General features: G+C 40.7%; 1 pseudogene; it reads left to right on the top strand.

Moving 5' to 3' along the window:
* Positions 1-747: 747 nt before the first annotated feature.
* Positions 748-27,955, top strand: part of LOC122802359 — a 59,075-nt pseudogene continuing 31,867 nt past the window's right edge.

The raw sequence follows: 27,955 nt of genomic DNA, 5'->3' as shown, positions 1-27,955 counted from the left end.
TATGTGCTAATAATAATACGCCCAGCAAACACAGTGCCTTTCCAGGGAGACCCAAAAACACAGGCTGATTAAGTGACTTGCTTATGGTCACACATTAGGCAAACGAAAACTTGGGGAATCAAACCCTGCGCTATAAGAACTACAGCTCACAACCTTAACTTCTGCATCGACTGCCAGACCTCATGTACATATTTTCCGTACATAAAGCAGAAAACTGTGCCCTTCCTGCCACTACAGTAAATATGTCTTTTGTTTGCACCATAAGGTTACAGCACCAGAATCCTAGATCATTTTATTTGGCCAAATGATCAACCACTTTACTAACCCATCTAGTCATATTGCTCTTCCTTTCCATTATTTTTAAAAATCAAATATCCTACTAGCAAATAAAATCAGCAAGAAACCCTCCCATTTATTCAAAAAGGAGGTTGTTATATGTACTGTAATCATACACAGGGGTTTCGTTATGAGAGAAGGGAAAGAACTTCAATCAAAACTGATTTGTTTTCAGAAATTACTGGAAGATGAAAGATGATTCACTTTCACATCACAGGACAATTCTACTATTAAATCTCTGTGTTTTTGCAGAGAGTCAGAAAATATAGGATAATCACAGATCCATAGATCTAATAATGTCGACTTATCCACAAGATGTTCCCACCACAGTAGTAGGTGCAGTAGTATAAACTTTTTTAGAGGCAAGAAGCAGGCAGAACAATCTTATTATAAGAGGCTTGCCTGAAAAATATGAGCAAAACCAGTTGCTCTCAACTCAAACAAATCTTTAATTCCTTACTTCAATCAAGTGATTCACCGACTGACTGCATAGTTGAGAGGGCACACCGAGCACTTTACAAAAATCAAGACACCACAACACTAAGATCCATTTACGTAAAGCTCCTAAACTACCAAGATGTGCAAGCCATCCTTGCTACCTACAAAATAACAGAAGCACTACTCATAGAACACGTACAGTACACAATCACAATTTCCCAAGATCTCCCCCGAGAAATTAAGGAAAAGCACCGTAAACTTTCTCCGTACAGCTCAGATGTTATTAAGCGTAAAATCAAGTTCCAGATGCAATTCCCCAACAACCTGTCCTTTTACCATAATGAAATCAAATTCACCATGTCCTCACTCAAGGCTATCTTCCTAAAACTAGTTTATCTAATCAACACATCAGTAATGTGTAACAACTGCATATGAATATGATTATTCCGCTCCTGTTTGCATTTTTCTTTTCTCATAATTAAGTGTAAGTGCAAACATTTAGTGAACTAGTTTATCGTGTTTCACTGTGTAGAAGTTTTGTCTATCTATAAACTGCTTTTTTCCCTTCTTACTATACAAATAAAATGTATTATTTTTCTAGCCTACAGACTTGCATAGAAAAACTACATATCTCACTGTGCACATCAACTAGACCAGTAACCGCTGTCCTCTTGCTGCGAAACATAATTGTACCTCTTAAATCTGCTCCTAGAGATGTTACACGTATTGCATATTGCTTTAATCACAGAGTGTTAACCATTTCACTCTCATAGTAATTAACTTTAATATGATGTAATAATCATTTGGTTTCTAACAGTCAAAGACAGGTCTGAAACACATGCACTCCACTCTAGTTTAGCTGGTCTTCCCCAGAGGGTACCTTAATTCTGCAAATAAATGAAATATAACACACCAATTTAAGAATTTAATAAAAGAAAGGGCAGGTGACAGAACACCTGTTGCAGTGTACAAAAATAGACAGACTTAAGGAAAGGTAGTTCCATCTGTACAAGTATACAGCTCTGCTTTATTTTGTTCCTTCTTTTCACACATTCTTATTTACTTGCTGTAGGTAGGGCACTGCCATGCTCTGTATATACATGGCTATCAGCAGTTAGTTAGCCAAATCAATCATTTTCAGTACATGTAACAAACAGCTATGTATTGGTATCTCAGTGGTCTTTGTTCACTGTGCAACTACTATCTGTAAAAACAATCAGTTACCCCTTACTTTACAAAATTTGTGTCATGCCTTCTGTGAACCAAAATATCTTACTTACAACAATGTGAAACCAAAGACACAGAACATTCTGGAGCTATATTTCACCACAACACTACACTGATGCAGTTTTTCTTTTTTTAACCTGAAGTACATACAATCATGGTGTGGCTTGTAGTTAAGAATACAATAGATAACTAATTTGTTAAACTGCAGTTAAACAGAGGCCTCTACAATATTTTAAGTAAAACACCAGCATGTTTTTCAAAGTCAAAAATGATTCATATCCATTGTAATTTTTAAAAATTGTTCTACTTATAAACTAGTACAGTGGCAGCTACTACAGATTTCACAAACAATTTTCTCTCTCTGCAGCATGAAACTAACTTTTAGGCATATTTTCTGGACTGCTAAGGTCACTGTCTTGTGACATAAGTATAAAAATGCTTTTACACTCAGCGATGTGTTTCTCACTGATTAATTATTTTCTTTGACATGGTAATTTTACTTTTAAGATTATTGACTTTATTTAGCAGCTACCACTCTGGGGACATTGATTATGTTAAAATATGCAAATAAACTTATAAGCCAAGGCATCTTTCACATCTTTAATTTTTGTAGCATCCATTCCTTAATATTCAATCGAAAGTGTTTTGGATGCATGAAGGCAAAGTTTTTAACTAATTTTCCTTACCTAGCTAGTTCTAAGGGAGCAAAATACTTAACTTACCTTTGTTGTAGTGTAGTCGGTGTGTACACAATGAAATAAATTAAAATAATAAATCCTCTCTCTAGTCTACACTATGATCTCGCTCCTTCCTGCAGCTTTTCTTTACCAGTAATATAAAAAACACCCGAACAGTGTTTTCGCGCATGCGCATACCAGCGGAAAGACGCTGGTATGAAAAAAACGTAAAAAAAAAGAAAGTTGGCGCATGCGCAGAACAGCAAAACTACGCGGACATGTAAACACATGGAAAAAAAGTGAAATTAAATTTAAATTTAAATTTAAGGGTCGCGGGCCGCATGGAAGAGCCCTGAGGACCGCATGCGGCCCGCAGGCCGCGGGTTGGACACTCCTGCTCTAGAATGTCCCATATACAAGTACACCCAGGCTGAGACATACTTTAGTTTCAAAGGGGATGGGGTTTCCTCAAAGGATCTGCACAGACATGTGTGGGGCACACATGTTGCAGAAAGCCTGCATAAGTTGTCTGTCTAGCTGATATCTGTCAATTATTTGCTAGTCTGACAACTGGTTTAGTTGCAGTCTTGATTTGAGTCTAGCTGGCTGCCTTCTAGGATGCATAGTCACAGTCTCATTTATGGCTTGCCTCACTGTGGGCTTTTGCAGGTCATTAACAACAGGTTGCAGTTTTATATATTTTTTATCTTTTGCTATGGATTTCACCAAAATCTTTAATATTTACTTTAATTACTTGGGGTCCATAAAGCATATACTGCGGATTTCAGAAATATGGATCCAAAACTGATCCCTGCAGTACTCCCCTAGATATTTTGAATATAGAGGATGTCACTCCTTTTAACTTTATGGATGATTTTCTAAACATCAATCAATTATGATCTGTAAATATATTAAATGTTCATTAATATTTCAGTGGTACATAGATGATCTTAAGAAGACTTAACAAGCAACAGAATCAAATGCCTTGGCAAGGTCTAGAGAAATGATATCTACTGGTAGATCCATATCTATACATTCTGTAACTGCTGAATAAAAACATTAAATTAGTCACTCACAGTCTTCCTTTTTTATTTCATTTTTTATATTTCTTATTGATACATTGACAAATTCTTGTTGAATGTTATTTTTTCGTTGATTACATTTTTGTAAAATTCTATCCTATATAAGTAAGGTAGTTAATTTTGTTACTTAGATCAAGTGAAGACAAATGACCAATGTACCAGATTGAGGTGAAGAATAAAAGTCAGTTGGCACATTGAACGATCGATTTTTTTCTTTTGTTTAGTATTATGCAACATAATTTGTTTTATGTTATTATGCCTACAGACCTGAGTGCAGATATTTTGGGAGATCTACGTACTCTGGTACCAAGACAGACTGGGGTTTGATAGAGTGTTGTAAGAGAGAGAGAGTTAAAACTGGGCAAGGATAGTAATGTCTTTCGGCTTTTCCCGGTTAGGGGTCACCACAGTGGAACTCCGGTCCACTAATGATCGGCAGTGGATTTTTATGGTGCCGAGTTGCCAGCCCGACGTCACGAAGATAATCCCTGTTTATTGCTTGAATTGGTTGATAATGTCAGCTTAAAGACTGGGGAATTAGAATTCTTTATGAAAAAAGAGGTGTATTGTTTGAGTGGAATGTTCAACATCTGCTAAATGCATAAGTATATTTTATACTGTATTAATTGTCTTTATTTCATACAAATTTAATGTAATTAGAAAATGCAACTGTAATTGTTAAGGTATATTAATGGCCACTGAATGTCAGTTTAAAATGTTTGTAATATGTTACAGCATCCTAAACCCAGTTAGACAAACCTAGTAAGCAAAAGTACAAGAAATAAAAGTTTTATGATACTAAGCTGTAGGAAAAATATGTAAGCCTTAACATTACATCAATGGGCATGCATGTTGATAAGAGTACCAGTGATTACATTCATTGTAGATGACATTGATTTGTTTGAGGAATGGAAAGTTATTTCCATGTAATGTACCAATGGGCAGATGAAAGTGTTAATTGAATGATTTGCTTGTAATTATGAAAAAATTGAAAGGAAGTATTATTGATTTGCAGCAGATACTGCTGGAATCTGTGAATAATGAACTTGTTAGGGTAAGATGAGGCTGAGGGCTTTTTCATCTGAATATTTCAAGATTTTTAACTTTTCTTACAAACATAAATAAGGGTAAAAAATGAACAAAAATATATCAAAAACCCTTCTTAGTGTGTTGACAGGGGTACTCAAGAACCAATAATGGAATATACTTGACCCGACAATAAACAGAAGGAATTATTTTTTCAAACAAAACAAAAAATGAAAAGAAAGAAAAAAAAAAGAATAAAACAGAGCAATGATAGAACATAACTAAATTAAGTCAACCACAAAAATACATCATAACCATTTAAATAAACTATGTACAATATTTACAACTCATAGTATACAGTATACTAACACGCACTGATAAAATAGATAGAAAGGGTATACTCTCTCTTAAGCATAACAGTAACATGCAGATTTGCAATAGCATAGTGAAAAGCTAAAACTATCTAAAATTATGTTTCCACTGCTGTAGATGACCAAAGGAAGTGCCAGCATTATTAAAGGAATGTAGGTAATTTCCTAGATATTCTCACAGTAGGCTGTCTAAACATCTTCCTGAGACCATTCTCAATTTCCTGTGCTTATCACATAGGAGTTTAGCAACACTTGCAAGAGTACAATACACCTCCAAAATTAGAAGGTTTGGTTTAATTGTGGGTGATATACCCAGAAACAGAGTTCTCATCCAAATGTAACATGTACACCAAAGACCATTTAAATTCATGGTGAGAAAATCCCACTAGATCTGAACCCTGGGTCAACCCAGGAACATGTGGATGTTTTTTACACCATCCTGATCTCATTTCTAGCACCTGCTCTTCTCTGACAACCCTGATATCAATTGTCTACAAGGAGTGAACTGACATCTAAAGTTTTGTCAATCTGATCATTGTACTTATGCCACATTCTGAACTTACCTGGAGCTCTCCATCCCTGGTCCCATTGTACTCTTGAAGCCTAATATTGTCTTATACATTGCAGCTACCCATCATTGGGTGTTTCACAGTATCTGCACTGGTGACTTTAACACATTTATATTTAACCTATTAGAAGAACCTTCTAACTTTTTGGGGTAGGAAAATATGCCTGAACCTTACCTGCCTGTTCTGCCAATATGCGAACAGCTGTTGTCCCTTTAGGTTAAATTCAGTATTAAGATCAACTAAGCTCCTTAACAATGTACTAAATGTGTGAGTTAGAAATGCTGATCATTTAAAGATCCCATTAGTCAGCCAGTAATTTCTCAACTCAATTCCCATTACTCTTTAGGTTTCAGGATGGTGCCAGATATTACCTCTAGGACCCCTTCCCAAGCTTAGCCACTCATTCTCAGGCTTACTCTATATATTTAGCTTGTCCACCCCAGTGGTAGATCATACATATGGTAGCTTCACTCCACTTTCATCAGCACTTTCAACTTTCTAAATTACTTGATTCAGTTGAAAGGCTAGTGTATAGCTTGGTAAGGTGGGAACCCCAATCCCCATGAAAAGCTCAGGAATGTGGACTAGGGATGTTGAAATTCTCATTCCACTATCCCCTAATATAGCTTTGTTGATAAGGTCTTAAAAAGTATAAAGTCTGGGTGACTTGGTGAGAATAGGATATTTCTAATGTGCTATAAAATATGGGGTGAAATCATTATCTGAATTGCCCTAGGCTTTCCAGATATAGTCTATATTTTGGTTATCTTGGGCAGGAGATTTTTTCCTCTATACTCGAGCCACCAGCTCATTAAGATTAGCTTCACTTCTAGCTTCAGTCCAAGGTATGCAACTTCTTGGACTACCAGTATGGAATAGTCGCCTATTGTTTAGTTTGAATCCCCCATCTTATTATCACTGATTTGGAGAGATTATACTTCAGACCTGATACATTCCCAAAGAGATGAAATATGTTGAGAACCTTCCCATGAATCATTGGTAGGTTGGTACTCATTAGTACACAATCATTTACAAACATATGGATGGCATCCAGAGGATTGAATTCCTAGAGATGACCTCACCTGCCAAGTAGGCAAATGTTTCCATAACTAACAGAAAAAAGACCAGAAAAGAAAGTGGGCAGCTTTGTCTGGTACCTCTTCCAATTGTCCCTGGATTCAGTAGATCTCCATTGATAAGCATAAAAGAGGAAGAGGAATATAGTTTCTTATCTAACTATACTCCACAGCTTTTCTGTTAGAGGATCTGAAAAAGGAAATTCTATATAAAGAGGATGACATCTGCTTTGCTCTTGGAACCCCCATGTCTATGCAGAAAAGCAACTTATTCCCTCCAATTGTCCTTTACATCTCTCCTTTTTAAATATAGAAGGAATTATTATTACATGATGATATTAACTGATTAAGTGCGAAAGGTAAGGTATTTAGAGTTAGTAATAACATTTTAATTTTCAGCTACAGTAACATGGTTATTAATGAAACACTGATTAGACTGTTTTCTAAGGGGTTTATAATTGTTCCAACTGACTCTGCTTACATAGTGGACATCATTATTGAGCTGAAAGTGCTGATTCATGAACTTAACTTTCTGTTATTCTTTGATCATGATGCACAGAATGAGTGAGGTCATTATAAAATATAGACACATTCTATTTTCAGTCTGTCATTTCATGCAAACATGCTGATTTTTCTGAAGACGTGCAAGAATGACTTGAGGGATAGTTTTCAGGTAGGTGCTTGGTGGAAATTATACTGCACTCTGAGTTGTGTAGAGTTAGATGTATTATTTAAATTTTGTCATAATAAAGAATAGAGGTTCATAAAACCTGACAAGGGAGGGGTTGCTGTCATGAATAGTTTTAATTCTAGTGGTACATGTTACAATAGTTACACAATGGACATTTTTATCAGATACCTTCTGTGACTGAGATGATTATATTACACAAAATCTTTTTTACTGATTTATTTAATGTTGAGCTGACTAATAAACACGTCTATGATTTTTTTTTACTAGTTAAACACTTTGTAGTCCTTAATGTATTTGGTATCCTTAAGGTTCATAAGAACATTTCAGACTTGCCATTTAAGCCAGTTGTATCAGCAGCTGGGTCAAAACAGAATCACTTTTAATATTTATTGACACTGATATTTACTACTCATTTCCACATATTTTAAAAGACTCATGTTTTAGAAAGAGTATGGAATAATAACTGAGTGATTTATTGTTAATAACAGGTGATATAAAATATTGATATACTTGAAGCCCACAAGATGTTGGTTTAGAATGGTTTCATGATATTTTACTAATTTTAAGGGACTTTCTTCACAAAATACCAATCTTATTTGTAATCCAATGGATTTGATTTTGATGAGTAACTTTTTTTACCTTTGAAAGGGAAGTATGGAAACAGATCACAGGAGTAGAAATAAATCTAGTTTTCTGTTACTTGGAAGATAACATTATGTTTAAAATGAATGAGATGAACAAAATTAGATTTTACTTTAGATATTTGGATGATATTTTTATTCTGTGGTCCATATGTGAACTTGAACTAAGGGATTTTTATCTAATGAATAGTACTGCTAGTTTTTATGATTAACCTTTATTAGTTTCAGTTTGGAGATAAATTATTATAAAAAGTTTGAACAGATTTGTCTTTAGAAGCATGTTATACTGTAAGCCTACACTTCTTAATTGTTACTTAAATTTCAAGAGTTGACATTTTTCTTTACAAAAACATAATTTAATAAAATGGCAGCTTTTGAGGATTATTACAGATTGTGGCAATTTTAATGTAGAAGTTGATGTTTTGGTTAAAATGTTAAAAGATAGAAATTACACTGAACCTCTGTTAATATCAGTATGCAAAGAAGTAAAAGACAACATGCACATTACCTTTACTGTTATATTAATTTTCAATAACGGTGGTCTTACTGCAATTCCAAATATAGTATCTAATAATACAGAAAAGAATTTAATAGAGCCATGGTTTTAACACTCAATTATAATTGTTGGAAAATAAAACAAATATTTAATAGGAAAAAGAAGCTCTTGATACTTTATTTTTCCTAATTTATTCTCTTATTTATATTTCTTAGAAAAGTTTTTCAAATGTAATTGGTTTCATGACTTTTTTGTCATATGACTAGGGTCTTCCTATTTAAATGTGTGTTTGTTGCATTAAACATTATTCTGATGAAATCCTTGAATATTTTGTTGAAAGCCCTTAAATATGATTGGTTTGGTCTTATTTAGAGAACAGTTTTCTAGATTTTACTTTTATATGATTGAATCTAATTAGGGTATTAGTGCAATGACTAGCAAAATTAAATTAGAGATTTACTCATATTGTCTAATAACAGCTAACCTTAAAGTATAGGAGAATCTGTTTCTGAAAACATTAGACAAATTAATAATGTTAAGCTGTTCAAGAAATTTCTGAGATCTTATCTTGTTAATGAAAACAAATGTTGCTATTTCCATGGCGCAGGGTAACATAAGACAAACTGATGACCTATTGTTCTGGCTTGAATTATCTTTCTCTGTGTCTGTATGCCATTTCAGTTAATCAAATGCTGATATTTTTATGCAGTCTTATATTATATCATTATGTAGTAGGTTTTATAGTCTAAGTTTGTATGTTGTGTATCTTTTTCAAAAATTCATGCTCTACAGATTAACTTTCATCATTTATTAAATTTAAGTAATTCACTGAATTGTTATCTCTGTATAGTGCATTTGCCTTTGTAGTTGTCATTGTATTCTGTACTTCCCTGATTGGCTCATAGGTTCATAGGTGTGTACTAGGCTAATGGCCCTGGAGCCTTTACATTCCTAACCCCAAAAAAATTGCCCATGCACCATGCCACCTGGTGTTAGTTCACAGTGCCCCTATCCAGTAGGGCAACTGGAATGATCCCTGGAGTGAACTTTCTGTTACCCATCCACTTGTCAAGATTTCTCTTGAAGAGGACCACGGAGGTGCTCTGCTTGACATGAATGTGAAGCTTATTCCAGAGTATGGGCAGTCTTTGGGAGATGAACCTGTCCCTCCAGCATGTTCGGTTAATTGTGGTAATGAGGTTGTGATCTCTAGAGTGTGTGGTGCAAGGGGATTGGGATTTCTTTAGGTGTAGCATTTCTAGTAGGGCTGGGTCGGACATGGCTTTATAAGTCAAGCAGAGATCACCTCTAAATAGGTGATAAGAGAATGACAACAGCTGAAGTTTCTTGAGTCTGTCCATGTAGGACATGTGTTTAAGACCTAGGATCTTTTTTGTGAGGTACTTTTGTGGCCTCTCCAGCTATTGTAGGTGTCTGGTCAGGTACATGCCAAACAGGGCATTATATTCGATGATTGGTCTAATGAGGGATGAGTAGAGAGGGATGATGACCTCTTTCTTCCTGGATGTGAAACCTTTGATTATAAGATGTACCACATAGACGCAGAAGGACTTTCTGACCACAGTGGCAATGTGGTAGTCGAAGGTGAGGTGGCTGTTGACCTGGGTGCACAGATCTCTTATGGCCCCTTCAGTGTTTAGTGGGCTCCCATCAACATGGTAATTTGTGGGAGCTGATTTTTTTTCAAAGGGGATGATAAAGCATTTTTTGGCGTTAAACTTCAGGCCATAGTTCTGACACCAGTCATTAGTCTCAGAGAAGCCCTTTTGTAGGATGTCAACGATTGGCCTGGTTCATAGCTAAGATGGTCCTCAAACAGTCCACCTATCCTGTCAATAAATGTAGACAAAAACATTAGAGTATCAAGTTTGCTTAAAATGTGCAAAAATCTAAACATTCTCAAGTTTGTAACCAGAGAGACACTAAAATGATGAAGCAATGACTCCATAAAGAGATGTAAATCTATCTTGCATTTATAGTAATCAAATATTACAACAAAAATGCATTAAATGACTATGGGTTACTCTTGTCTCAAGGGGTCTGGGCTGTGCCATGCCAACAAAGTATACCAATATGGTACAAAGAAATAAAACTCTTCCAATAATCAAGAAATGTGCTTAATCTGTCGTCAACTGATCATTCTTTTTATTATGTGGTAAAAGAATCAACATAATCTAAGCCTCTACTTATGTCTCTGTTTTTATGTTGTACTTCCAGTTTGTAATGGTTTTTAGTGATGTTTCTTTTATTTTACCATAGTCCTACTGTAAGGTTTTATAGTTTTGTATCAGTAATAATTATTATATCTTTTTAGCTGTATTAGCAATTATCCTTATTAAATAGCCAACCAGCTATGTCAGGTATCCAATAAGACTTAAGAAATTAGTTATTTTTATTACTCAACAGAAAAATGAAACATAAAACCTGTGACTAAAGCTAGTTATCAATAAACAATGAGTGACTGTAGACACAGGACATGGCCTTTGGTACCCAAAAGCCTTTGACAAGCCTTACAATACTTAAAGATGAAAATCAAAGTGCCAGAGACTGGGAGAAGCATCTCATTTAAAAAATACAGATGTGGTAATGATTGCCACAAGTAAAACTCAAGTCATCTGAGACCAGACAATGAATACGGGGATTTCCTCTACAGAATGAAGGAAACTCAACTAAACCCAAATCAATTGTAATCAAATGTGGACCCATCCCTAACCTATGGCATCAGGCTTCAGTGCTTTCAAGTCACGATTGTCACAATTCAAACATTTTCGACCTATACACCTGAGCATATTCTGCATAAAATCTGAGTCGTAATGATGCTTATCAAAAATGACACAGAAGACCTACTGGTAAGAGAAATGGAATGACATGGGTTTCCTATCAGGACATCATACCTTGTGAAGGGATAACAGCAGTTCATGGTGTTGACTTAGTCATTAGTATGGTATTCAATCCACATAAGGGAGCAACTGACAAACCAAAAGGGCATACCTACAAGTTGCCACTGACTCTTCTGTTGTGTGTATTCATTGCAAAGATGTTACACTGCGGTGAGTTTCATCACAGTGTATTGTAATGTGCAAGCCAGCAATATGCTTTTTGGGATTTTTCTCCTCTTCTCCACTCTGGTGCACCATGGCATTGGTATATATAATTTCAGGGGTTGTGGGAGCTCCCCCCATGTTGGTTGTGTGTGTGGGGGGGGGGGCTTGCAAAAAAAATGTTTTATTTAAGGATTTTTGGCTTACCAGTTTTGCTAGGCAATTTGTGATAAATCCTGAGATGAATCATGTAGGGAAGCCAAATAAATGTATTGTCAGTCCATATGTAATTTAATGGGTAAAATACTGGTTAGTTTGTTTACAGATCATAAGTCATGGTATAGGGTCTTTTCTAGTTACCAACACTGTCCTACAAGGTTCTGCGTTGAGATCATTTTTCTTTTTAACTAATTTTCTCAGATCTTAAAGTGGGAAGTGAGGTCTGCATAACTAGAAAACGTGATGACTGTAAACTAAGTAACATCAATTATTTTAAAAGAAAATGCAAAATGTCTCAGAGATGGTCTACCAAAATATATTCCTTGTGCAATAATAATGGCCTCACTTTCAATGTCAACACATGACATTATAAGGACATAATAAGAGTGTAAGGACCTCATAATAACAGTAGATATTTGAGCAGAGCAAATCATCTGAAAAACAAATCCTTATCTAAGGGTAAGACTCAAAGTTAGACATCTGTCCTTCTGGTCTGACTTCCACAGCATTTATGAATAACCTTTAGTGGGCTGAGCTCATTCTCTGACTCAGGTGTCTGTCTAGCATTTGGTTTAAAAGGAAGACCTGCTTCTGACATTTTTCAGTTCCTTTTAGTCCAAACTGAATAGTTAGCATGCCTTAGCTAAGGGTACTTCATGACACTGGATCTTGGTCAGTAACTCTGACAAGAACCTATGTCTCTGAATGTGCTTTTGAGCCTACATCTGTTCACAGACTTTTAATGGGGAGGGGTACTCTCATCTATACAGACAGAATTTGCAATCACACTCCACTCTAGGAAGAAGAAACTTCCATAAGCTTGAACATTTAGCTGCTTGCACTGACATGTCTAATTGCTAAGAAGAATATTATGGGCAGTCTTAAGACTTGTAGTCCTTATAAAACATGTCTTACAGATGTGACAGAACCACTGGAGACAGACGGAGAGAACCTGTACTGCAGCAGTGATCCATCTACTTGAATATCTACAGGTGTGGTGAGTTATATGCCTGTACTATGATCATTGCAGTGATCACTGCTGCAATACAAATCCTATGGAAAGAATTCTAAAGCACTAATTTAGACCCCTCTTGGGGATGAGTTATTAGAATCCTTTCAAATTCTGTCCTACAACATTGCAGGATAGAATATTTCTGCCAGATCTTCAAATGAAGTTTTTAATTGAGAGTGATTTTTTCCCTCATGAGGTAAATGTGTAGTTTGTGTGGATTCAGGAGATTGCCCTAGGCAATCTGACTTCTCTTGGTCCAGGCTCAATTTTTGGAAAAGTCTATACTGATTAGACAATGCAAGGTGAATATCAGAGATCTCTTGAGTCCTTCTACTAATGGTGACTGAATGAGCCAATCATTCAGACATGGGAAAATGTGTGTCCCTTATATTCTCAAGAACGCAAACAATGAGGCCAAACTTTTCACAAATTCCTTTGGGCTGTTTACAAGTCAAACTGCAGATAAATAATTTGGAAGTGACTTTTCTCCACCTTGAATTTATGAAGAGGGTAATTCAATAAAGCTTACATGGAGCTACTCTCCGTGCAAGCATAGTGGCATGTCTCGAACATGGAGTCCAGAGGCTGTGTGATCCAGGAAACAAGGCTGGGAGCATGCAGGAGCCTTCCAGCACTGTTCAGCTAAGGAGGTGATTGCATAATGCAAATCACCTCATTTTCTGGTGAAAACCATGTAAATGAGGTGAATTTGAGATCCAGCATGCAGACAGGCATCCGTGTAGGAGCCGTGTCTGCATAAGAAATGTATGCGGGAACTTTCCGTGTACCAGACTGCAAAGTAAAAAATGGGGCTGTGACAACTAAATGTAAAGCATGTATTAGTTGCATCAGACATGCCAATTGCCAAAACTATGGCCATTGGCATGTATAACTGATGCAAAATATTAAAAATATTAAAAATCAGAAGTTTTTTTGGCATATATGCCATGTTTAAGTGGAGTGCAGCGGTGCACAAACATGCAATCTTGCAGAAAATAAAATAAAAACAATAAGAAAGCTAAAATTAAATGTTACATTTTACTGGCCAGCATGCAGAGTCATAACAATGGCAGGTAACAGTGGTTGCTAAGGACATAGGCTTTGGTGTAGTGGTGTAACTATGGTATACACAATTAGGGGTCTGTAAATGAGCTAAGTTTACTGAATAGCAAAATAGGCCACCATGTCCGCAGGTACCTAACTATGTAAGGGCTATAATGTGGCGGTGTAGGCAGAAGAGGTAGCTGACAAGAAATGGGGGGGTGTCATGCTTTGTGTAAGCACATTGGAGCTCAGTGGCTTCTGTTTGTGCTCAGCTTAGCACAGCTAAGCAAAGGGGGTGTGTGTGTGAGGCTGCTTAGCTGTGCTTAGCTGGTTTAAGGAAGGGTAAGCATGCTTGTGTACAGAGGAGGTGCAGAGCTGCTGAGAAGTATTTACACTTCAGCAGCAGGTTTGCATGGTGGTGCATGGGGCTTAAAAATACAGGAAAAAAATGGAAACACCTTTAGAAAAGCAATCAACTTAAATGACTAATAATCCCTCTGGCACTTACACTGGCCCATTCAAACCCCTCAGTAATGCAGCTGGCAAGTGGAATGTATTCATAGTCAGCAAATCACACAGGCTGCATCTGCACTACACCAGTATAAAGTATGCAGACACCCTTCAGTCTGATTTTTCCCACATACTCTGCACCATTGGAGTACACACTTTTTTTTTGACTGACAGAATGATAGGGGCTGCTGCTGCTTTGCTATATCTCTACATGCTACAAGCTGAGGGCGGTAATGAGGATGATGCTGTCAACTGTCCCAGACTAAGGAGGATAAGAGTGTTCAGACCCAGGATAAACTTTCAGAGGTTACATGATCTGGAGTTAGTAGAGCACTACAGGGTGGACAGGGACATACTACAGCAACTCACTGAGCTCTGCCAGCCTCACCTCAGACCCAGAGCCAACAGAGGGAACCCATCCCAGTGGAAACAAAGGTATATGTAGCCTTAAGAATACTAGCTACAGGTACTTTCCAAAGACCTCCTGGGGACATCATGGGGGTCTAACAGGCATCCGCATCCAGGGTACTCCACCAGTTCCTGGGTGTCATGCTAAGACATACCAGTGAGCACATTTATTTCCCCAGCACCCCTGAGGAGAGGACTAGCAATATGGATCTCTTCCACCATGTAGCACACAACCCAGAGGTACTGGGTGTCATAGACTGCACTCACATCCACATCAAAGCACCACCCTGTGAAGAGGGTAGAGTCTACATCATCTGCAAGGGCTGTCACTCCATCAACTGCCAGGTCATGTGCAATGCCCAGGGCATTATCATCAATGCATGTGCTGGTAGCCCTGGCAGTTATCGCAACTCCCACATCTGCCATGCCTCACAACTGTACCAGGCATTTGCCACGGGGTCCATCCTGTATGGCCATCTTGTGAAAGATGCTGGCAATGCAATGGAACTGTGGATGATGACACCCATCAGAAATGCACACACACGCACACACACACACACACACACACACACACACACACACACACACACACACACACACACACACACACACACACACACACACACACACACACACACACACACACACACACACACACACACACACACACACACACACAAACACACACACTGAAGAACCCCATAATGAGGCACACGCACAAACTAGGAACATTGTGGAGTGTATGTTTGGGCTGCTCAAGTCACATTTTCACTGCCTTGACATATCTGGTGGAGCCCTAAAGTACTCTCCAGCCACATGTGCACACATGTTCATAGTATGTGCCATGCTACTCAATATGATCCTGCAGAAACAGCTGCAGCAGGAACAGCAAAGTGATGGGGCACACAGCCCCCCACTATTGCCAAGGTCCTCACAGACACAGGGGGACTCAGAGGAGGAACCCCCTGAGCCTGCCCCTGTAGGCAGATGTAGGTATGCCCAGTACACCCTGGCCTTAGCAAAGAGGCAATGCATAGCACATACACTGACACCCTAGGGATCAAGGGACTGACACTTCTCTCCAACTTGCACACACAGTAAAAAGGATGCCACACACATCACACTACCTATACCTTGCCATGTATAGGCTGTGAACTGCATGCATCCGACAGAGTCAGCCCTGAAACATTGTTCTCAGAGCTGCCAGAGGCACAAGGTAAGTCACTGTTATTAACAATAAATGAATGGAGTAGCATGTTGTGGTAGCATATCTATGGTATCACTGCATGTATGCAAGGGAATGGGGTGGCCTACTGGGATAGCAGCAGACAAATGACAGCTATGTGGGACAACAGGAAATGTCACCCAAATACTGGGTTCCCCAGAGTATGCAGTAGTCCCCTAAGTGACAAAACTTACTGCAGTAAATGTGGGGGACTAGCAAACTGGGGGGGGGTCATAGGTCACATGCATGGATGTCAATGTTGGAGTCCCATACACATCTCTCAGCCTCTCCCAGCAAGTCAGCTGTACAAAACCATAAAGAAATGTGTGGCAAAGGCTCACAAATAGGGAGAATGATGAAATATTCCTCTTACAAACTTACACAGTGATATTGCAGCAGGTCTTGCAGTTGCATTAAGTCTCTGAAGGGTAAGAAGTCTGAAACTCAAGTGTCTGTCATTATTTTCTAACCTTTTGTCTATAGTGATATGCCAGTATTCTCCAAAACAGCCACAATACTATGCTAAATGGAACCAAAATGTAAAGCTAACATCTGCTCAGTCTGTGCAAATGTGCACAGTCAACAGGTATGCCCCCCAATGCACCAGTGTTCCCATAGACATGCAGTAACATTTATGTTTGCAGGTAATAGCAGCAGAGCACACATTCCCAGGGCTGTCCCAATCAACATGATAACTTGTTGCATGTCCACAATATGCAGGGGTCAATGAGCTCTGTATATGCATGGTTAATACTGTCAGGAAGTAGGCAGCACTTACTCTTGGCTGTTGTGGATTAGTGGCCTAGATACAGTACTGTGGTTGACAGGGTCCATGTCTCAAGACTTGCTGTGCCAACTATTTTGCATGTCAGCTACACCTACGGTAGGAGTTGTACACACTGTCCAGAAGTCAATATCCATTACTGCAGGAAAGCTGGACAATTGAGGGACAGGGTGCCACACATATGGACAGTACATAGCTTGGAGTAACCTACACAGTGCCTAGTAGAACAGCAGGTTCCTGAAAATCAGTGTACTGCCAGGTTATAAATGGCTGCTACCTTACTGTGTCAGTACTGACAACAAGTCACTGGCCACCATCCATACCCCTGGAATGACAGAGTGTTACAGAAGGATCACAAGTATGGCTCTTATATATGTTCTACTTGTCATAACATTGCATTTTCCTGTCAAACTATTTGCAAAACAAGAAACGTTGATATGAAAACATCAATGGCAGATAGTGGAAAAGCAGATGTCATACCCATAAGAAATAGCAAGCTAATATCAAACCAGTCTCCCAGCTATCTATATTTGGCAGAGCAGTATTAACATCCTGTCCCCATGTGTGGGCCTGTGTCTGACTAGGGCCAACATGTAGCCTCAGAATAACATAGCAACACAAACCATCTGAGGACCACAGCAGGTGTAGGGGTGCAATGATGGACAACCTAATAAACAGGTACACTCAAAGGTGTGAAGTCCATAACCCTATGTGTGATGTTATGGCACCTACTCCGCTCACACCAGAAATACAAATACATAACAGCAGCCACTGTGATCAAAGCTTGTGACTGGACTACAGAAGGACAAAGAGACACATATAAGGGGAAGGGGAACCACTGTCCAGACAAATGGAGAATGTGCACACCAGAACAAATTGTGCAGTAACATAGGTTCCCTGCAGTGTATGGAGTCAGTAAGCATCACCCACAACTACACACCCACATAACTGGAGGTCCTCAACAAAACTAAAACCCAAACAAATGGCACCTCAGAGGCAAAAACACATGAGAACTCCACAAACCTCCACACTACAGACCATGCATTACCCACACACCAGTGTCTCACAACCACTAAGGCCTTACCATAAACCCAACATATTACTCATAGGGCACTCCATTGTGAGACACACAAATGTGCCTCTCAACAGGCTGGTTAAGGAGAAAGTCACGCTTACTTGTTTGTCAGGTTCCAGAATCTGCCATATCGCACATGCACTCAAGTCACTCCATAACAGGTACTGTTATGAATCTGTCCCATGGTGGTGTGAATGATGTCAAACGTATCTCCCTGGACTATATGAAGAGAGACATAATTGGGTTTGCTGAATGTGTCCCATGCAGGTATGTCCCTAGGCTTAAGCAGCATTCTACCATCACCCAGAATAATGTCTCAATACAAACAGAAAAATGATTGACATTAACAGCTTACTTTCTGGTGTCATCCCAGGGGGATCCAGTGCCTGGCAGCCTGGGAACATATGATCGATAAACCATGCTGCTTTGCTACAGATGGCCTGCATCTGTCTCACTTGGCCTTCAAGCCTCTGGCAAAGGCCCTTACCTCCCCCATAGTGCATTTTTTAGGGAAAGTCATGGGGTCCATGATACCAACATAAAACCCTCAACAAAATGCAAAATAAAGGTCATGACACTAAATGCTAGGAGTCTAAACATGAAACTGCACTCACTGCAAGCATGCTTAACCCTGAAAGTGCTGACATGTGTGCAGTCACAGACATCTGGGTCAAAGCTGTGGAGAGCAGCCCATCCTTACCGGGTCACTCATCCTATCACACAGTCAGACCCCAAAATGTGGCCAGCAAAGCCAAAGGAAGTGGAGTATAAATATATAGTAAACAGACACACACCTCCAGGCTGGTCAAACAGTCTGATGCTCACGAGGCACTCCAGGTGCAGTTAACCATTGACATGACCCCTGTTCAAATTATACATAGCTACAGGCCCACATATTTGGCTCAGGATGCCCACTCCACCTATCTGGACCTTTACAAATCTATCAAAATCCAACTCTTTACCCTGCTACTGGGTAACTTGAATTTCCCAACCATAGATTGGAAAAATTACTCATGCCAGAATAGAAATGCACACAGATTCCACCATTTTATCAATGCAAATGCCTTGGAACAGCTACTTGATAATGCCACAAGATGTGATACATATCTTGGACTTGGTAGTAACTAACATGACTAACCACTGCAGCACCCCTATGGTATAATCCTCCCTGGCAAGATCCAACAAAAAGAGTGGTCACCTTCAATATCACCATCTCCCCTGATTCCCCTCTAGCTATGGTAAAAAGAAAAATTCTCCAAAGCTAATTACAACCACCTGAGGGATGGTATAAATAACTGCACAGACCCCTCCCCACTGTAGGAACAGCCAGCAATGTCCAAATGTACACCAAAGTACTATACGAGCATATATATATATATATATATATATATATATATATATATATATATATATATATATATATATATATATATATATATATATATATATATATATATATATATATATATAGATGCATGGAATTAGGAATACCTGACAGGACAACATCATCCTCCGCAAGGAAGATAAACCTGTCTGGTGGACATCTATAGCCAATCTTCTGGCTGAAAGATTCAGCAGAAACTTCTCCCTCTGACCTCCCATCAGTAATCAGGGCATCCCATCCCCTTGTCCCCCCCGCTGTATCCTACATGGACCTGGAGTACTCAGGTTTCATCCCTGGGACAGCTCTTGTTTTGGTATCTCTCTCTCTAGTACAGGCCAACACTAAGGACTTTTTAGCTAAAAAAGTTCATGACTGACTGCAAACTGGAGCCATTTGATCTCCTCAAATGATGTGTGAATACTACAAAAAGCCACCTTAGAGAAACATGCTGGCCAGGGAGCCATGAACTAATTATCACATAGGTGGCAGTACACTAAACAGTGAAAGTGTGTATAAGAGGCTTGGGGACAGGTGGTGGGTGGTCTCACCTTTAATAAACCACATCCACAACAGTCAGGAAGGGAAATCCTGTGGCACACCACTCATCACTCAGGGCTTTTCCAGAAAAAAAAAAAAGGATGTGCCCCGCTTGTATGTACCTCTCAAGACATCTCTGCAACAACTGGAGGTTGCAGAAATACCTCACTAAAAAAAACACATGTCTAGAGCAGATGCCCCCTATATTGACTTGACAAAAAAAAAACCTCACTCTTACTCATCGTCATCTACAGAGAGGATCTGATCTCTGCTTAACATACAAGGTGTCAAATTAAAGAAATCTCAATCTCTCAGAGCCACGCCCAGGGGGATCTCTCTGTCATCACAATAAACAAAACATGCTGGAGGGATAGGTTCCTGACCCAGAGACTCCCCAGACTCTAGAATAGACTGCCCATACATGTCAAGCAGAGCACCTCTTTGTCCCTCTTCAAAAGGAACCTTGACCATTGGATGGGAGAAGGAAATTCACCCCGGGGATCATGTCAGTCACCCTGCTAGACATGGGTCCAGGGAAGTAAATAGTGTGGGAAGAAATAGCCAGGGAATTGTTATGACTAGGCTTGTATAGGCCCTAGGACTGATAGCCTAGTACCAACCTATGAACCTATGAACCCAGCCATGAACTTACAGCACCATTAGGCACCCTAGTCAACCAAAGGCTGACTACCGGTTTTGTCCCAGCCGAGAGAAGGACAGCCACTGTTATCCCTTTAAACAAGGTGGAGGGTTCACTGATCCAGGACATTATAGACACAGCAGCCTAACTACCCTGATCTGCAAGGCCATGCAACAGATTATCATGGACCTCAGTAGCAGGGACATTGGCAAACTTCAAATACTCGACCACAGACAGTTTGGTGTTGTCAAGGGGACATATATCTGTTAAATCTGCTGCACTTCTTTGAGACAGCCACCAAAGCCATGGATGAGAGAAAGATGGTGCACACTAGCCAACTTAACTTGGCCAAAGCCTGCTACACTATTCCCCACTTGGCTATAGTAGATAAATTCTGTCAACTAGGCATCAATCCACATGCTACAAGATGGGTAGCAAACTGGCTCACTGATAGACCCCACCTAATCTTAATAGGGTTAGCCAACTCAAGCAGTAGACCCCTAATGAGTGGCATTCCCCAGGGCTTGGTCTTGGGGCCTTGGTTATATGGGATATACTTCACTGAGGTGCAGGCCATAAACAGTGGTCTATGGCTGACCAAGTTTGCAGATGACTGCAAGCTGGGCACAGTCATCAATTCCTCAAGTGATGTAGACGCCTTTCAAGAGGGTCTCACACAAACAAATGACTGGTGCCAGAAACATGGCCTCAAGCTGAATGCCAGAAAATGCATCATCATCCCCTTTGGAGAGAGTGACGTCCCCACATATTATCACATTAACAACAATGTCCTATGTACACAATCAGTAGTGAGGGATTTGGCCACCCAGGTTGATAACAACCTTATTTCTTACCGCCATGTGTCTACCATTGTATGGGAATCTTTCTACATGGCCTACCTCATAAGTAAGGGTATCTCATCTAGGGACAAAGATGTCATAAGATCCATTATACTACCCTTATAAGGGCAATTAGTGAGTACAATGCCCCCTTCATCATGTACCACACAAAGCACATGCAGCAGCTGGAGAGACCACAGAGGTTCCTCACCTGGAGAATCCATGGCCTCAAACACCTACCATACACAGACTGGCTAACAGCACTGTCCCTCAACTCAGTCTCATACAGACTCCTCAGAGTTTACCTCTGTCTGGCATACAAAGCCATCCAGACCCTGCCTTGAATGGGACTGCTACATATCAGGAAGTCAAGCCCCACTCGAGGAACCTGTAGGCGCAGCATCAACTTGGTCCATGATATCAATAGGACTTGTTGGCATGACAGATATGCGCCCACACACTCCCCCATCTATAGAATATACTCCCTGTCCATGTCAAACAGAGTACCTCAACAGCCCTTTTGAAGTGCACCCTGGATAACTAGATGTGAAACAGAAAATACACTCCTAGCATTCCACCTGTGTCCCTGCTAGACAGGTGCTCTGGGTGCTGACATGTCTAAACATGGGCTACACTCTTGTCTTCTAGGGATATAAGAGCCTCAGGGCCAAAAGTCTAGTAACCTCCTATGAACCTATAAAGAAATGTCTGGCAGTGGTCCATCGTGTTACTCTACACTGCTCTGCCACTGACATACCAGGAAATCACAGTGCTATGTAGAATATATCACACATATTATGGAAAACTCAGCTCAGTCCAATGCACTCTGTACCAACAAAAGGATATGACTTTCCAGTTAATAAGGATACCACACAACCAGGAGATCCCCAGCCAGTATATCAGTGAGGTGCTGGACTGTTTACACAGCTTCATCAGCCAATCAGCTGTAGCCATACCTCTCAACTGGCCAGATTTTTGGCTCATAATTTTGGTCTGTTCCTCATAACATTTGTATTTTTCTGGTAAATCACTGGGATTATCTGAGGATTTGTCAGTAAATAATGACATACATTTCATTTTCAGACCTCATATCCTTCAGAAACGTTTATAAGAGCAATATTTAAAATATGTCCCTGTGGGTGGCCCATTATCACCACTTTCTGACACCCTTTGTCTAGATTTCTTGCACTAACAGGTTGAGAGGCATGGCTGTAGCACAAAAAACCCTGGACCAGAGTACAGCTATCTCTGGAGTGGACTCCAACTCTTACTCTAGAAGGTCCTACTTAGAGAATTACAGCCCATGTCTAAACCCACATCGGACTATACAACTGTATTGTGCATATGTCTTTGCATGCAGACAGCTATGAACAGTTTAACTGTCTCTCCCCACCCCCATCACACAGGATTACCCTCAGCTATCTGTAGGTGGCCCATATGTGATATATCTGCATTTGCTGATTGTGATACACATACATATTTATCGGCAACATATACAAATATACCAATCATACACAAGCAAAGACAGGGGGAGAGAGAGAGTTAGAGACAGACAGTGACAGGAAGAGAGACAGAGAGAAAGGGAGATGCAGACATAGACACAGTCATAGAGAGAGAGAGAGAGAGAGAGAGAGAGACCTTGAAAGACATAGAGTGACCTCCTGCTGCAGACAATTGCACACCAGTTGTAACTAGTGACATCTGCCAGTATGAAGGTGAGCTCCATTGTGTAATAGTAGTGAGGTAGGGGTTGTAATCTGACATCACCCGCGTGTGTGTGTGTGTGTGTGTGTGTGTGTGTGTGTGTGTGTGTGTGTGTGTGTGTGTGTGTTTGTAGGTTAAAGTATTTTGAGGCCTTTCCCACCCAAAATACACTCTCCATTGCCCTACTTTACAAGGCCTGATGATGTAATTCACCTTAGAAGCACCTTTGGACACTCTTCAACCCTATAAGCTCTGTGGTGTGTCTGCTAACTGCATAGCAGTATACTACAACTAACTGGATAGGTAGGGGTTCTAATCTCAATGGTGGCAACTGTGTGTGTGTGTGTGTGTGTGTGTGTGTGTGTGTGTGTGTGTGTGTGTGTGTGTGTGTGTGTGTGTGTGTGTTTGTAGGTTAAAATATTTTGAGGCTTTTCCCACCCAAAATACACTTTCCATTGCCCTACTTTATAAGGCCTGCTGATGTCGATCACCTTAGAAGTACCTTTGGACACTCTTTAGCCCTGTAAGCTCCATGGCACATGCAATAATTGGGTAGCATTATACTGCAAATAACTAGATAGGTAGGGGGTTTAATCTCAATACTGGCAACTCAGATACTGAGTGAGTGTGAGTTGCCATTTTGAGGCCTGCCTCCCAACATTGCATTACTTTACAGGGCCTGAGGAGGTTGTATCAACCTGAGTGCCCAGGTCTCTCACCACAAATTGTGTGCTTTGGGGGTTATCATTGATGTGGTAATCAGTAGTTTTTTTTTTTTTTGCCAAATGGTATGGATAATAAATTTTTCTGCATTTAGCTTGAAGCCATGACTTTGGCAGCAGTCATTACTTGCTGTAAGACCCTCTTGCAGTATGTTAACATCATTTGGGGAGTCAATGACAGCACCCAACTTACAGTCATCAGCAAACTTGGTCAGCCAGAGGGTTTTTGTCTTTGCTTGTACCTCTGAAAAATAGATGACAAACAGTAGGGGTCCCAGGACAGATCCCTAGGGAACTCCACTAGTGACAGGTCTGCTATCAGAAGTGAGTGTGCCTATTTTGACTTTGAGGTCCTGTTGGTGAGCCAGTTGGCCACACAGCTGATGAGATAGGAATTTACATCAAGTTGTGTTAACTTTTTGATGATGCCCAAGTGGGGGATTTTGTCAAAGGCCTTGGGCAAGTCAAGGTAAGCTGTATGTACTGACTTTCTCTCATCCAGAGCCTTGGTGACAGTCTCAAAGAAGTTGACCAGGTGCAACAGACAAGATGTGTCCTTCACGATTCCGATCTGGGTGGGCTCAAATGCTTGAAGATTGCCTATGTCCTTCTTTATGAGATCCATAATAATACACTCCATTGCTTTACAGATCAGACTTGTCAAGCTAATGTGATGATAGTTTCCAGGGTCAGTAGTAGCACCACCTTTGTGCAATGGGATGACAATGGCAATTACCCACTCTGCTGGAATGAAGCCAGTACTTAGGCTGTGGTTGAATAGGCTGCTCAATGGTAAAGCCAGTTCTTGATGAAGATGGTGCAGAATACATCCTGGGATACTATCAGGTTCCATGGAAGCTGTGTTGTTTTGCCATGCATAGGGCCTGTAGCACTCAATCTACAGAGATGTGAGGTGCGGGACAAGTATTGGGGGATGTCAAAAGGGCCTTTGGAGGGGACAGGTGGGGGAAATTTGCGCTGAACCTATCTGCTAGCAGCTTGGGTAAGGCAACAGGATTAATGTATGTGATACTGTTAAGGACTGATTCAGAACAAACCTTGCCTTTGCCATGGACGTTCCTGACATAACTGAAGAACACTCTATGAGTTTCACCACATAGGTAAAGGGGCCTTATTCAGACAAAAGGTGGACATTACCTCTGAATAGTCTTCAGTAAGTACAACAATAAATTAGCAGCATAGCCAGTTTGCTATGCAGTTATGCAGACATCTGCAGAAACTGTAATGGCTATGTTAGCACCCACAAAGGTCAGCCATGGCCCTCAACACCTGCTCCATGCAGACAGCCTGTAATCAGTACTGGCCCACTGGTTACAGGTCAGGTTGTCTACAGATGTCTGTGGCATGCCAAGATGGCAATGTTGTGTTCAGCCCTTCAACAGATGCACTGTGTGCATTACCATTACAAGAGGCCTGACTTGTATATGAGATAGCTGAAACACATGCTGGATAGGCAGGTTTGGCTACCATAGGTTACCCTGTGCCAGGAATATACTCCACAAATATGTCAAACACAGTACCATGCATACCCTCAATGACTGCATCAAGGTTGAGTGGATGGGGAAAATACATCTGTCCCTGGGGTTGAGCCTGTGTCCAGCAATGGCAAGGGCAACAGGTACTGACTGATGATCCTGTTGGGGATAAAGTAATGGCTAGGCTTATGGGGGACCCAGGGCCTGTATTGTAGTAACCTCCTCTGTATCTATGAACATGTATTCCTATGGAACACCCAAGTGACATGTATAAAGGCTAGTTGGCTGTGACAAGGGATATGCATTCAAGGTTACACTGTCTGTCCCCTTTGTCCCTCACATACGTTTGCACACATACACACCTAGTTAAACATGTACATAAACAGCCATACCTTGTCGATGAAAAGGTCACTGTATTTCCACTCCACCATACTCAGCTGTGGTAATGTTAGCAGCTCTCCAGGCTGTACACACACAGACACCTGGAACAGAAACAGAATAAGGTATGTGAGACAACAGTCAGTCAGCAGCACTAACAGCAATAATTCATCATGGCAGAGAGGTACATGCACTTCAATGTGTACCCATGACAATTGCCAGCAGACAGCACCTTATACAGTATAACATTACTACACTGTACTATATTCCCCCTGTGCATCAGACCCTTGTTAGAATGTCTCTGCATTGATAGTACAGATAACAGGGATGTGGCACAGATATCATTACATGCACAGGGTGTGGTGTGGAGTTGCCAAAGGTCTAGGCTAGGCCATAGAGTTGACATTGTGTGTGTGTGTGTGTGTGTGTGTGTGTGTGTGTGTGTGTGTGTGTGTGTGTGTGTGTGTGTGTGTGTGTGTCTGGTGGGGTGGTGTTAATCTGGGCCATGAAGAAGAGCTGTGTGTGTCTGGTGGTGACATGCATGTGATAGTGATGTGTGAGTGTGTGAATGCACACAGTCAACCCATGTGCTAGTCCTACATGGGGGTATGTTGGACAGCCATGGACCGTACATGGCATGATCTACAGTTCACCGTCTCTGGCCATGGACATGGGAATTGTTTCTGCCAGGAGTGTCACTGGAATCACCAGGCCCAAGGCCAGATGTGGTACTACTCCCTGAAGGTGACTGGTGTCTGTTAAATCCGTGTCCCTCATGGGACCGGCCAAGACCATGTGCCCATGACCTGGTACATTGTGGTGTGAACAGCACCCTCTCTTCAGTAATCCTGGTGGTACTGCCACTACGGGAGTGTGAATGGGCATGGCCATGTGGCCTTTCATCTGATGTTGTTGCTTACCTATGTCCACATGTCTGATGCCCTACTCCCACCACATGCTCAAGCACAGACATTGCACGGTTGAGCGCTGACAATGTCTCACCCCACCATCTACCCACAACATCAGCAAAATAATGGACAGCATCACCAATGCCATGGAGGTTGTCATGCATGGCAGGAAGTGTTGCATCCATGACCCTGAGCATCTGTCTGGTGTATAGTTCAGAACATGCCTGTGCCTCCATAACTGACTGAAACATGCATTGGGGGACACCTGCTGTAACACCTCTGACAGGAGCTGGATAGGCAGCAGTTCTACTTCAAGCACCCCTGTCAATCCGCCTGTGTGGGACCTGGCCAGCTCTTTGTCTATGACCACTGTTGACAGTCACAGATGCCATAGTTACCACACTAGCCTGTCCGATGCTACCACCCCCTGACTGTCTGGGGACTGGGTATGTGTGGGCATACAGACTATGTGTGGGGACATTGTAGCTGGAAGTGAGATGTCAACTAATGGTACAGATTCAGCCCCCAACAACCCCACCTGTGCTTCACTATGACCACCATCATCATCAGACTCCAATGAGACATTGACATCAGGTTGTGAGGGGGAGAGACACCAACCCCCATATTCACCAGTGAGGGGAAGACTACAAATACAAATTATGACCTGCACTATAATGTTTTCTGATCTACACACACACTCACACACACAGACACACACACACACACACACACACACACACACACACACACACACACACAAACACACACACACACACACACACATACAGGTGAGGTGGCACAAAGGCATTATGCAGACCACAGTTTCTGAATGATGACATGCACGACACAATCAGACCACAAAAGATACACTGTGCACAGGCCCTCAACAACATGCAGTGCAGGTATGTCCAGTTAATATTGTTACTACTATACACCTGTGAGATACCGTAATGTATGTAATGCACCTTCACCTAACACACAGTGCATCCATGTACACAATACTAATGTACCCCTGTATAGCACAGTGGCTACACCTATACAAACGTATGTGCCAATATGCTGCAGCACCTGCAAATAGGCTCCTGTGATGGCCAATGTGATGTACCACAGTTAACCCCACCACAAGTGCAATATGGCTAAGCATAACAGTTGTATACATGGAAAAGTGGCTGCTTTAACATGCCTAGGGTTTTGGTGAGATACAATAAGACAGTTCTACACTCACTGGCTTCAGATAGCTGTCCCCTAGCCACACCAGACGGAATTATGTAGTTGTTGAGGAGAGATATTGTTAGCATACACATGTGGCATTGGTACAGGATAATATGTGCATTTCTAAACATGTACACTACAAGCTGTGATACTACCCAATTTGCTG

Source organism: Protopterus annectens, chromosome 5.part0 (genome assembly GCF_019279795.1).
Source record: "Protopterus annectens isolate FY-2018-M chromosome 5.part0, PAN1.0, whole genome shotgun sequence".
NCBI classification, from domain to species: domain Eukaryota; kingdom Metazoa; phylum Chordata; order Ceratodontiformes; family Protopteridae; genus Protopterus; species Protopterus annectens.
The sequence above is the reverse complement of the archived record's forward strand: the minus strand, read 5'-3'. Positions and strand labels throughout refer to the sequence as shown.